The 13,359-nt window shown below is 40.6% G+C and overlaps 1 long non-coding RNA gene across 5 annotated transcripts in view; it reads right to left on the bottom strand.

Moving 5' to 3' along the window:
- LOC104148176 (uncharacterized) overlaps positions 1-13,359 on the bottom strand; it is a 219,514-nt gene that overhangs the window by 190,618 nt on the left and 15,537 nt on the right. For 4 of the 5 annotated variants that reach the window (XR_011143681.1, XR_695046.2, XR_695045.2 and 1 more), the window contains exons 3-10: positions 7,619-7,715; positions 7,416-7,533; positions 6,922-7,135; positions 6,770-6,830; positions 6,040-6,170; positions 5,018-5,516; positions 3,639-3,716; positions 2,892-3,046 (exon numbers count right to left, since the gene is read on the bottom strand). This is a non-coding gene — a long non-coding RNA (uncharacterized lncRNA). Of the gene's footprint in view, positions 1-2,891; positions 3,047-3,638; positions 3,717-5,017; positions 5,517-6,039; positions 6,171-6,769; positions 6,831-6,921; positions 7,136-7,415; positions 7,716-13,359 lie in introns of all 5 variants that reach the window. The other variant, XR_011143682.1, reaches the window with a different exon arrangement.

The following is a 13,359-nucleotide window of genomic DNA, read 5'->3' as shown; positions in this document are numbered from 1 at the left end:
TATAACCTAAACAGCATCACTGATGACAGTGATGCCTGAGTACCACTGCTAGGACTTCCTGAGTCTCCTGTAAAATTCATAAGCCAAAATTTTCACAAACAGTTTCCAATTCTACATTTCCAGGCAGGATTTTCAGAGGGACCTGAATACATAGATATATTGGCTTCAGTGGGACTGCGATATGTACAGAGAGTTTAGTTAAAAGTGTCCTTAATGCTCACATACCTAATCAATCTGTATCTAAAATCTTCCGTTTCTGGAGTTTGCACCAATAATTGAACCTACATAGAAACCGAACTGATAAACCAAATTAAGGCCTTCAAATATAAATGAATATGAGCAAAAGAATCCCTAGGACAGTGCTAGACAAAACTGCAAATATTTTGCTGAGAAAGTTTTGCAGTTTCTCAGCATTTTCGGTGCATTTTTTCTGTACACAGAAGCAGTCTTGTCACACTGACACAAAATACGTAAAACTCATTCCCTCCTTCTTTCAGCCATGCAAAACTTGACTGGTTCTGAGTGATCTGTGCACCGAAACTAGACATCTTTTTAAAATCTGAATCCACAGAAGCCGTGTGCTTTCTTAGAAACTACTGGCTTCGTTTTTGTCTGTTGAGATAGAGGAAGTCATGAGCCCTAGCAGATTTTGTGTGTGGAATACATTTGGTTTCAATCAGTATAGATTTCTCTGTATTTCCTCTACACTCACATTAGAGACGTAGTATCTTTAGGTTTCCTCCACAGACAATGAAGAAGAGACATAAGTTTTTATAGGGACTTGGTATATCACTGTCCTACTCATTCTGAAGGCTCCTGTGTAATTTTGTTATTAATATCGCTGCTAAAATCAGGGGAACCTAGTGGAAAAGTTTTATAAAAGCTAGTAAGTCAGTGAACTTAAGTTTGGGGCTTATGGGGAAGTCTGGAGACAGGCAAGTCTGTATAGTTTCAGGTTCTGTTTCCAGCAGTACAAGCGCTGAATATCCTAATCCGGGAAGGAATTTGCTAACCAGACCCTGTAGTTAGTTCTGCATTGTACTTAAATATCAGTAGCACAAAGCCTCAGGATCATATTGGCCTCATCAGTAATCCTTGATACCAATATAGTAATAGTAGCAAAACATTCTTTATTTCACCTAGACATTTTCAGGAAACGTTAGCTACTCATAGATTGTGATCCGGTCACAAGGATCTATACATTCATCACATCTAAAGTGGACCTGTGTAACTCACAGCATCTAAGAATGAGGCAAAAAGCACATTTGTTTACAGTGCGCTAGTTGTTCTGCTCAGCAGAAAAAGGTGCAGAGAAAATGCTGTCCTAAGTACCTTGTGGTCAGCTCTGAGTCCCAGCTGATTTTTCATGCCAGTTCAAAACCATCTTTAAGAGCCTCAGAAGAGTGGAGACCTGGCTACCTCAGAGTCCTTAAAACATAGCTCTTCTCTCAGCAAATGAGTCTCTCAGCAGAGACATAGTTAAGGTTATCTTATAAGGGGAATCTTCGCAGTGGAAAAAAACATTTCGGAAGAGAAGATTGAGATGAAGCTAAAGTATTCTCAGTATCAGATTTCATGAAAGATTTTTTTTTCCAGTAACACAAAAGGAAGAATGAGAACAAGAAAATGAGTTAGAAGACGATGGAGAGGGAGAAGGTCTCTTAAGCAAAGCTACTTTTTTACTCCTTGAGTTTATAATCCTGACAGAAATCTTGGAGTGAAATTACTCATTTTTCACATGCAGATGCTACAGTTTTCAATACTAAGATCCTAGATCTATCTAGACAGATTACCCTCTTACTTCCACAATGAAACTTAATTATCCTTTTAGTATCATCAGATTCTTTCAGTCATTTTCTAAACTGTTTCTGGGGACAGAGAGCAGCTGATGGTTAGTCAGTAAAGTAAATACTCTACATCCCTTTCAGTCACACTTTTCTGAAGGCAGAAAACCTTCAGAGATGCAGATATACTTTTGTTGAGCTTTTTGACTAGGCAGAAACTTTTCATTTTCTCAGCACCTTTCTGGGTATTTCTTGGAAGTACCTAATATCTCACCTGGAAAATGTAGAAGGATATTTGAATGATTGCTCTCTGAAACAAGAATAATTCCCTCGTGAAATCCAGGATGGAAATGACTGCATGATCTAAAACATGCTGTCTTGTGTCACTGCTGTTTCAGTAGTGCGTGCAGAATGCATGCAGAGTGCATGCATCTAAGTGGTTAAAGTCAAAATAACTAAATAAATTGGTTTAAAGCAGCAGTATTAGCACAGAGGGTCATATATGCTGCTGGTATTGAGTAGTTTCTAAACTCGAAATCAATCAGGGAAGTTTCAATACTTCTCTGATTTCATCTCTAAAGAAAACTGTAATACACATTATCTGTTATCACTACCTTCTGCATTTCAACAAAACTACCAAAGAGTAAAACTGTAGCCAACGTGGAAAGGTTGCGTAAGATAATCCAAGGCTTACAAGCACCAACGAGAAAATGGCAACATGCATCTGTTCTGTTTTTGAGAGTTATTTTTAGATCTTACTTTTTTTGTAAAAGCCTCAGTTATTCAAATATGACAATGGAGAAATGTTACAATACACTATAATATAAATAGTCTTTTTTTTTTTTTTAATTGGCCAGTTCATCAAAAGGTAGAGAGGTAGCACAACTATTACGTGTTACTGAATCACTTTTGAGTGAAATGCTAAATCTCAAAAGGCTGACCTGGTAAAATAATTTGAAATATAAGTGGTATGAGTATTGCTGTTGTGTACATGTATGCTTTATTGAATTGCACAAGCAGTCTTCAAGCACAGTTTCATGACTAGACTGCAATTAAAGACAGACTTTTATATTGTATAAAACCCAAATTGAACAAAAATCCACTTACCCTGGAATAATATTCATGTTCATTCATGTCTTTCCATGGAAGCTGCTTCTTCCCAATGCAACTTCTGATTGGAGCCTGAAAGAGTAGAATAGGATGGCATGGTAGTCCCAGCGCCTGCATAGTTTGTCATACCACAACCAGAGGTTAAGATTGCACTGCAGAATAAAACACAAGATTCTCAGTCACACCCAACGTGCAGTTTTTCTTGATGAGTGTATCACTCTTAATATCTCCACTAAACTGAGAGAATATATAATCTGTTCTCCATAAATACAATTAAGAGTGCTCCAAAGGGAATGGCATTTATTCAATTAGTCCTTTCAGTGATTCAGAATAAATATAAAAAGAAAAGATGTTTAAATCAACAAGCAGCACATCCTGGGATAAAGAGTGCTAAGCTGGGTTCCCAGCGTTGCTGCTGAGGACCAGTCATTTTAACTCGCAGCCTGGATCAGCTCTGTAAAGCAGATAGCTCTTTTTCTATGGCTCTTACTTGGAGACTGTACAATACGTAGCAATAAACTAGGCCCTGATCTCATCTATGCCCTCACTCTGTGTGACTGGTAAACTAGTGATAAAAAATAATAATAAACTCTGAATAAATTATGTATTGTCTTTATAGTGAACCAGGCCTTGAGCGCTGTGATCTCTCCACTGGGAGAAGTCCCACTTAAAAATCTCCCTGGCATAAAAATGAATTGGATCCTGTCACGTGAATGGCCTGCATTTACTATTCTTTTCACTTACCTTCTAGTTGTTGTTCATTTGCTCTGTCGACTTACAGCTGTTCCCTGGTTGTGAGCAGGAACTGGGCAATAAAACTTGCTGGAAATGGGGTATTAAAAAAAATAGAGTTGCTGACTCAGCAGATGCACTGTTACCACAACAATATGAACTTATCATGCAAATAGCAAATGCAAACTTCCCAGTGTCTCATGATTCACATTACAAGCGAGGGAGAAAAGTGAAAGAGGATTTTTGACCAGTGGCAATGAATTTGGAACAACACTGAATTTTGAGATCAGAAGAAAGCTGGGATGGGTTTGGGTTAAATTCTTGGTTTGTCTGAGCAACAGATGTTCTTCTTCCTGTAACTGTTATAACATTAAGCGTAGCATCCATCATCTGTGAAAAAGGCAGCACTTTGACTATTTTATTACCAAAAACCTCTCCTTCAGAGCCAAGAAAATCAGCTTAGCATCTCTGCTCTAGGATATTGAAAATGTTTGGATAGTTTAACTCAGAAGAACATCTCCCTCCTCCTGAGCTCCCAACAGCTCTAGGTGTTATATCAATGGGAAAAATGGGGACAAGCTTTCAGAATGCTTGCTCCTCCTTCCTCACAAACAGGAGGGCTTCAGAAGTTGCATGAAATATCCCCTTGTCTATCCTGTTCTTTCAGGTGTGAAAAACAGTGTATCCCATCAAGCCAGGGCACTTGCTGGCTGTTTCATCCAGGAAAGGCACATGGTACCTAGACTTTTAAGCTATTAGAAAATGTAACAGTTCACACAATAACTGTTACATTGGGCTTGCCCCAAAGTGTAGATCATCTTTGCCAGGGAGATGGAGCAGAGCAGAACAGGGCAGAGACAGAAACATTGTAAGTAACCTAATGGCTGTTTTGATGGGAGGAAGGCGAGGTTAGTTTTTGGAAAAATATGCCTGCCATTAAGTGTCCTGGAGTCGCTATTGCAGCACTGTGGCAGTGAGTTTCAGTGTGGCTTTAAGACATCTGTCCTAAGGAAGCATTAGCAGTTGTAACTGGGGCCTTTTTTCCTTAACTCTTTGATTCCCATAGGCTAGCAGTTGCCTTGCTAACTGAAAAGCTTCTTTAGGGAGACTGGCTAGCCCCAGGGATTGGTAATGCAATATCATGCCTTTCATCTCTCACCCATGAACCCATGTCAAACAGAGTTTGGTAAATGACCAATAACCCTTACCATCCCAGGGGCTGTTTGGTGACCTGTGTGAAATGAGAAGGGTCATCTCTGTGTCTGTTTACTGGAAGGTGAGTGTCAACTTCACCATAAGAAGTGACATAGTTACTACTCATTATCACCCAATTTCAACATTCTTAAGCTAAGGGCAGAGGATGAGCCCAGGAAACTCAGCCGTCTTCTCACCCATAGATGGTGGTCCCAGTACATCAGGGCTTGAAGTACGTCAATGAGGGCAGTTGCATTACAGCAAATCAGCCCGTGCTTCTCCTGCAGGCAAGAAAGCTGAAGTCTGAACTACTCCAAGTGGTATGAGTGGTCACAGTCGTCCCCAGATCTTCATGTAAATACCCAAGAACAGTTGGATTTTCAGATGCAGTGGGCACTAAAATATGACTGTGAAGTTACAGGAAGCTGCAGATATCCAGCTTCTGCAAGTTTGTACTGAGGTTATTAAACAGACACAGGCAGCCTACATAGTGATGCAACATCCAGCACTGGTAGAGTTAATGTGTTGAAAAGTCCTTAGCTGGAAGGCTCTGTTCTCTCACCATCATGGATATACTGCACTGGCTACTCAAATAGAAGGGTTGGAAGAGTTGAAGGCCAGGAGCTCCCTCCAGTAACCATTCTTGCTGTCTTCTTCGTGACCTCAATTTAAGGTCAGACCTTTAGCATCAAGAACCTGTTAGAAGAAAGAATTGCTTTAAAGGTTGTTGCCGTTCTGGGGGTTACTATGGAAGGTCTAGGAAGGGAAAGGGGAGGGCAGGAGCAGGTAAACACTTGGCCAAATGAAAAATCAGCTGCCCCAAAGTTTCAATCAATTTGCATCTACCTCTGAATCCTACCCAAAACTCCTGCAACATTATTCTTGTCCACAGTGTTTCTAGTCACCACAATCATTTTCTAGCCTTCTTGTGCCATAGTAATGATAACATTGTCATTGTCAGCTATGAGTTACTGTTTAAGCCATAGTATCTTGATTAATTGCATTAAATTGGTATACCTGTGTTAATTACACAGAAGATGGCAGAGGCAGCTTTCATTTCTTATTGTTTTGTGTAGATCATTTCCCAGGGCTTCAGAGGTTGTGGGAAAATAACAATACAGACACATCACACACAGTATTTCAGCTTAGCTGATGAAGCTATTTTACTCATACAGTGATCCACGATTTTTTTCGCATATGACAGTATAGGCTTAATTACCATACTACTGCTGCTGCGTGGTAGCTCCCCTCACTTTTTTTTTTTTTCCTTTGTATTATTTGCAAGTTGTAATCATGTTTTCCTGTCATCCCCAAGCAATGTGCGTGCGTGCGTGCTGGCAAATGCCAAGCCTGGAAAGGAAATTTGATGCATGTCCATGAATTTGAGTTTTCAAACTTTGGCTGAAGATTAGTACATGTAAACATAGCTCTGCCCCCTTCATCTTGGATAATTGGTCACAAATGCTACTTGACACTTCTCAAATCAGACACTTTACATACTTCTAAGCATAGCTGAACTTTTTTGGCAGGAATTAATTTGCTTTGCAACTCAGCCACTCATTCCTGGCCTGATCCCTGCTCCAGTGATTTCAGTATAATGTTCTGCCAGAGAGAGAGAAGCAAAGAGGCAGGACCAACTCATTTTGCTAGCATCAACTAGCCTAGCTTGGTTGACTCCTTCAGAAATACAAGTACCCTTGCTAATATTCTGCCCTATGCTAGCCTTGATTAACAGTGGGATTTTTATCTTAAGGGCACAGTCTCTATTCCAGTCACTGTCTAGTTTGCATTGCACCAGGGAACATGCAAAGAAACAAAGAAGGTATAGTGTCACCAGGAAATGCAACTTCTAATATACCAGGACCCTTCCACAGTAGCATCAGCTTCTGTGGGAGATAGCTACAAATGCCCTCTACTCCCCAAAGAAAATTGTTTCAACGTTCTCCTACCTTTCCTGCAAACTGTGTGCTCCAACAGCGCAGCTTGTGAGCAGAGAAAGGGAATCCATTTCTGAAGTATTGATAAAGTTTGAAGTAGCCACAGAATTTCATGCTATTAAGTAGTCTATTGTTTGCTTTGACATTGCTATGTGTTTACTTACCGTGCAATGGTACTGCAAGAGCTGAGCAGACCATATGCTCACTTACAAGGGCTGCCAGGTCTCAGGGAGCATTACTGCATGTAATTCCAGTAGTGTTTTGGGACAGGAACACGTTCCGTAAAGATTTTCACAAAGAAAATTGTATTTTATCTGGTGATTTATTTCTATCCAGTCTCTGGACTCAGTGGCAGTTTATCATCATATCCATGTACGTCTATGAATAACCAACGGAAAGTGTCACCATTTATTCACTGGGATGTTGCTGCAACTTATTAAAAACGTTTGTCAGTTTGTTCTTTTCAGCTATCAAGTGGGATGTGCCACAGTATGTCCTTCTCATGCTGGCTTACTCATTCAGAAATAGGGAGAAAATGATGAAACCATGTCAGTTCTAGCAGAGGCTGAGGGTTTGCATGGGTTGCATGCATTATTGTCTTGCTCCTCACTAATACAAAATGTGTAAGTCAGACTGAGCCTACACAACATGCTCCTACCTGCAGAAGTGAAGGGTGAAACTTCGTACTTCAGGTATATTCCACGGGAGCACCAAAAGCATGCTTGGTCTTGTACTCACATTGGCCTGTTTCTCAGTGCTTCATACAGCTCAAATCACTGAAGAGGCAAAAACAGGAACAGTTTAACCTGTGCTTCTCCAGCCTCTGTTATTCTGGGCTGTGACTGGTAGCTGAACCATCACCTGGCGGCAGTTAGAGCCCCAACTGGATCAGCCGTTTCTGTGTGCTGTTGGTCCCCAGGCTTTTCAGCCTTTGTCGCAGCCTTGTGATGGTTCATCCCTAGAAAAGAAGAGTATCAGGTGTTACAAAAGGTGTGCCAGCTTCATGGTTGAGAGAGAGAATGCCTTTATTCGTCCATTGTGGCTGCTTGCCCTTGAATTTGCCATGGAGTAATGCAAAAGCAAACTTATTCCAGGCCAATAAGTCTTAGGTTTTCATAGAATCTTACCTTGAGTTAAACAGATGGGGACATGTCTTGCTTCGTCCTGTTTGATTCTGACATTGGAACCCTTTGGAGAGTGGTGGGTGTGATATTTCTCGGTGAACAAGGCACCAAACAAGGCAAAGAGACGTAACACAGCTCTAAAACCTGAGCTAACGGGGAGGCTTAGTTTCCATTGCTATTATACGTCACTATATAAATTTAGCTTTCAGGTCCTAGGCATTTTAAAATAACATGTCTAGTGAAAGAACAGAAGGGTATCAAAAAAAGTGAATTACAGGTTTTGGACTTCCAGTATTTGCAGTAAAAGAAGTAGTATTGTAATTACACCAACACAGCACTCATTTATATTGTTATTAAGTGAAAATGAAGGTGGCAATAGCATGTATGGAAAGAGAGTCTTGCAGAAGAGGAGCCAAATAGTTTAGCTGGGATAAAGAACTGCTCCCTGCAGTGGTTAGCAGCACACATGCCTTTTGAGCACACGTACTCACCAGGTATGCGTGAATCTGCAATGTTCAGTGATTTAGCAGAAACCGCTATAGGTCATTGGCGTCAGGTACGAATGGGAGTGCACCAAAACCCAGAGGAGGATAAGACCTCGCACACATGAGTTTGTAAAGCCTCAGCCCTCAACTGAAGCCCCCCCATACTGGGAACTGCATGCTGCCTTTGTATCTTTGAACATCTCCATATTCTTCTTAGATGACAGCAGAAGTTATCCCAAATGACTCTGTGAGCTTGGTATTTCACAGAAAGAAAAATCCTTCCCCACCCCGAAAAAGAACAAACCCAAACTCTTGCCTTGTCTAAAGTGAGACTAACATAGAAGATTAAATTTTTCAATGAAAAGGTGAGCCTCCATTTTGAATCACTGTATTTCGCTTAGGGTTTCCCAGCCAGTATTAGTACAGAGGTACCTCCCGTTGTAAATCTTCCGCTGCATTGCCTCCTGGAAGTCTTTACTGAAAGTAAGTGGACTGTTGCTTGAATGGGTAAAGATTTACTTGCTTAATGCCTGGTGTCATCAACAAATTCATGCTGGCAATGACATCCTGCTCATCTAAGCTAATATACAGCCTTGCACTCCCCTTGTTTTTCTTCCCATTTAAATCTTATGGCTTATTGTCAGTATCTACCACTAGCCAACATTACAGCTGAGTGGATGAAGTGATGAATGAATGTACAGTTGGTACGTAGATAATTCGAAGTCTGGCTCAATATATCACATTATTTAATGTATGATCATTATATTTGTATTTAAAAGGCAACTAAATAATATTATTTCTTCTAGAGCTCCATTTATTCAGTGCTCTGACACCAGGAATGAACTGTGCCATGCATTTTGGTAATGACATTTTTTCTAAAAAATTATGGAACCACTTGGAGCCAAAATTGTTGCTGTACTAAGTTGTCCCTACTTGAGAAAAGTCTTGTGTTGGGAGTAAAACTCCATGTTTGACTCTGCTGCAAGAAATAACGTGATATTTAATTACAACAATTCAAACTCATCTGAGTTCCTCCAAGTGCAGTGTGTGTTGTTTTTTAGTACTAATATAGAAAAGGTGCAATTAAAAAGCTAGTCTATTTAGAAACGTACTTATCCCTAAAAATGTCCATTCGGCTCATTTTTAAATTTGATTTCTTATCGCAGGTGAATTACATGGCATTTCTGAATCTCAAGAACTGTTTGTGCATGATAACAACTGAACAAAGTACTAGAATTTTTTGGTTATTTTGCCTGTCAGGTTTGGGGTTTGGGATTTTTCTGTGTTTGATTGGTTGGTGGGAGTTTTTTGGTTGTCATTGTTTTGGTTGGGGGGAGGGGAGGTTGTTTTTTTATTGGACAATGATATTTGGAAAAGAGAGATTAAGAGCAGCAGAGGTTGAATTTGTGACCAAATCTGATCAGTACCTGAGACTCAATATAAGTAGAGGACAACAGTCTGTAAGACTTGTGGCAACTCAAACCAGTTTTCTAGCAGAATCAAGGTCTTGTTCTAAAAAAACAATAAGGGAAATCCATGCCAGTGTTTCGGCCTGACAAATGAACTTAGGCAAGCTGAAGATAATCATGATTATTTTAATATCTAAAGTTTTATAAATCAATATTCTGTGGACAAAAGACCAGAAGGCTGCTGAGTCCAAACTTTTGAATCTTTGGGTCAATATGCTGCTGGTGTCTTCAGCATTTAGTTTAATTTAGGAGGAAACAGTTATGAGCTAAGATAAGATCTCCAACAAAATTGATATGGACTCACAACATGGCCTAACGTAACAATTTAATCTATCCTGTGCTTCCCCTGAAAGCAGGCTTAATAGCTATGGTATGAGTTCACCCGCTGCTTCTAACATTTGCTTATTCTTTTTTCCTGAGCAAATTTGGATTATCAGATGGTGAGCAGCTTTACTCATGGTAGACAAATGTAAATTCATTTAGTAATAATAGTGTGTTCAGTCCAGGTTCAATGGCAGTCTTAGTGAGTGGAGTCTTTGGAGGGCTAACATTTGTTTGGGTTCAAGAAAAATAATTAAATTTCAGTTTTCCAGGTGATTGTAGCAGATATCACAACACATTTTCCCTGTGTATCCACCCTTGGGCATAAAAACCACACAAATATTCTCCGATCCCTAGAATAACAGATATAGGCCATCTTGACCTTGTCATTTCAAAATCCAGTGTCACGATGAGTTATTTGGTGTGAGGAAAAGCATGTCTCTTGTTCAAAGTATTATCTCAAACTTTCTTTGTTGTCTAATGCCGGGGAGCAAGGAGGGAGAAATGTCCATGTCGTTATGATGAACTGTGACAGCAGTCACAGTCTGAGGCTGAAACACTCAAACAGAGGAGTCCAGGCCAGATCTGGATTTTGGCCCAATCCTCCCTGTTGTCTTAAACATAGGTATCTTCCAAATTCCTTTGGGAAATCCCACGTTCTTTATTATTCTCCTTATCTCTAGGGAAACAACCAGAGCACATGCCACCACAGTTCCCAGCCGCAAATGAGCTCGCTGACCTGGCGGACTGGGCTGCAGTACATGGCTCAAAGTTGAGGAGCTAAGTGCCCACAGACATCAGTAAAAATTAGCAGACTTCAGTGAAATTACCCTGCAGACAGTTTTATCCTGGAAAAATATCAGCTGTGTTGCTAGGGTTTGGGATGCCAGCTTAGACCTTTTCATACACAGCGAAAGCTTTTTTTTTTTCCCCTAGTAATGTCCAGTTGCTTAATTCCATTTGAAATCAGCCAGAGTAGGCACCTAAATACCTTTAATAATCTCGTCCTTCATGCCTGTCAACATCTTGAGGCACCTAACCACCTTCAGAGGTCTGGCGTGAACGCTTGTGAACGATGCAATCGAGAAGGGAAACAAAAGAGAAGTATCCCTATTTGCTGCCCAAGAATCCACAAAGAATGCTGCTTCAGCTCTGCTCTGATTTCTAATTAGATTATGAGTGATGTAGGACTCTAAAGCCAAGCTGGAGTTTGTGCTAGCACTTTGCATGTATGAATGACAAAGGGACACCACTTTCATATTGATTTAAGTGAGCGAGCGGAAAAATGTTTAAATATCAAGTGCCTTGATGCCCCAGTATGCCAGAGCACCTGGAAATACCAAATTAATTCCAGGTGTTCTGCCATTAAGACAGACTCGCTGCTTTTACAGCCGCACACACGAAATGTGGCTCCCAGTTCCACAAATAAAAACTGAATGGTTTCTGCTCTTAATGCCTTGATAACTCTGACATATTGCGAGTTCTGGAAAGAATTTTAATCTACATAGTTTTTAAATGGGGAGGGGAGTGGGGCGGGGGGGATTTTAAATATGCTGCATACAATTTGTGATGGTCATCTCTAAAATGCAGCTCCATTATCCTTTTCCATTTGGAATGAATGAGGCTAATTAATTTCAGGCCATACTTGATGAGGTCAGCACCATACGAAGGGTGCGTGCTAGACATTGCTAATCTCTTTCAGCTGAGAGTGATGAATTAAAGATGAAGCATTCCTTTGCAGGCCTAATTTAGAATGTATATCAAAAACCTACAGCAAATAATACTATACCCTACAACAAAGGAAAACTTGTTCTCTCAGGCTCCCATGTAGGGTTGATTTTAAAGGCATTTTCATTTCACTTTGGAATTCCAGCTGTGGATGGGTGAAACAGTTCAGAAAATTCCAGCTTTCTCTCTTTTGCTTTTATGGACAAAAGTAGGCAAGGCGGGGGGAGAGCGCTAAGGGGGCAGAGAAACTAGTCAGTGTTTGATCCTGCAGATATTGTGATTGTGACTGTATGCTCGACGTTTAGGAAAGCTGACGGAGTCTTGCGTTCCCCAAGTACCTGGGATGCCCCCACCCCCAGCGCACACAGAAGTGTTGCTAGCAGATTTTCTAAGTCTGAAGGGAAAGCAGTCAGGTGTCCTGTTTTGTTCAGATTCATCGCTGAGGATGTTTTATTGGACGTTGCGGGTTTTTCCCTGTGAAGTGGGTAGCGTCCAGCAGTTCTGCTGGGGCATCCGACAACAAGACAAGACCTTGCCAGCCAACACAGAGCTGCATTTCTCTATATGTCTTTGCACTGAAAAACACCATCCAGAGCAAAAAAATCTCATCACATCTGTGAGTGCAGGTAGCAAAGTCTAACACAGAAAGGCACCATGAAAGCAACTGTACCAGGTCTGGATGCACTGCAAATTGCTACAGATCTCTTGGATTTTACTCCAGTTATGGCTCGGCCAAGTTTTGCCACCTTTCCTTTAGGGAAAGCCCCCACTGAAGCCGGTAGGAGTTTTGCCTGAGCGAGGGACTGCAGAATTTGGCCCTGTGTGTGGTAAGAAATTAGCCATAATTGTCATTTCGGTAAGACAGGGAGTGTGGAATACAAATCTATCCTGTGAAGGAGGAGGCAGAAAACAAAAGACTGCCAGCTTGCCCACCACTCCGTTGCTTAATACCTAGCAGTTTCTTGAAATTCTTGACAGGTTGCTGCAATGAATTGAAGTTCCCAACTGGTGGCCATAAGCGGCTGCTGTCTTTGTATCCCAGTAGTCCTCATTAGAACAAAGCTGCTTCGAATTAAATCCAATCTACATGCCGAATCAATCTTTCAACCCTTTGATTGCTTCTGAAAATATTTATATTTCTTAATAATGCACATTTTGTCCCACAGGCTGTGATTAAACCCAGACAAGGTCCGGAGAAGCCTGAAGTATATGTGGAAGGGGTTATTTTGGACAGGAAAAGAAAGATAAAGAACACAGGTTTTTCCTATTGTGAAACCATTAGAGTGTATAAATCTAGCAATTCCAGTTGTATAAGCATCAGAGTGGGGTTGTAATAAATACAGATTGGAGTATTATAGTAACCAAATGGAGTTTATGGATTATGTTCCCTAGTTCATATTTCTCAGCTACTACAGTATAACAAGCGTTTCGCTGCACTCAACTCCATTAATATCCTATATTAACATTCTCTTTAC

This window comes from Struthio camelus, chromosome 12 (genome assembly GCF_040807025.1).
Source record: "Struthio camelus isolate bStrCam1 chromosome 12, bStrCam1.hap1, whole genome shotgun sequence".
NCBI lineage: Eukaryota > Metazoa > Chordata > Aves > Struthioniformes > Struthionidae > Struthio > Struthio camelus.
The sequence above is the reverse complement of the archived record's forward strand: the minus strand, read 5'-3'. Positions and strand labels throughout refer to the sequence as shown.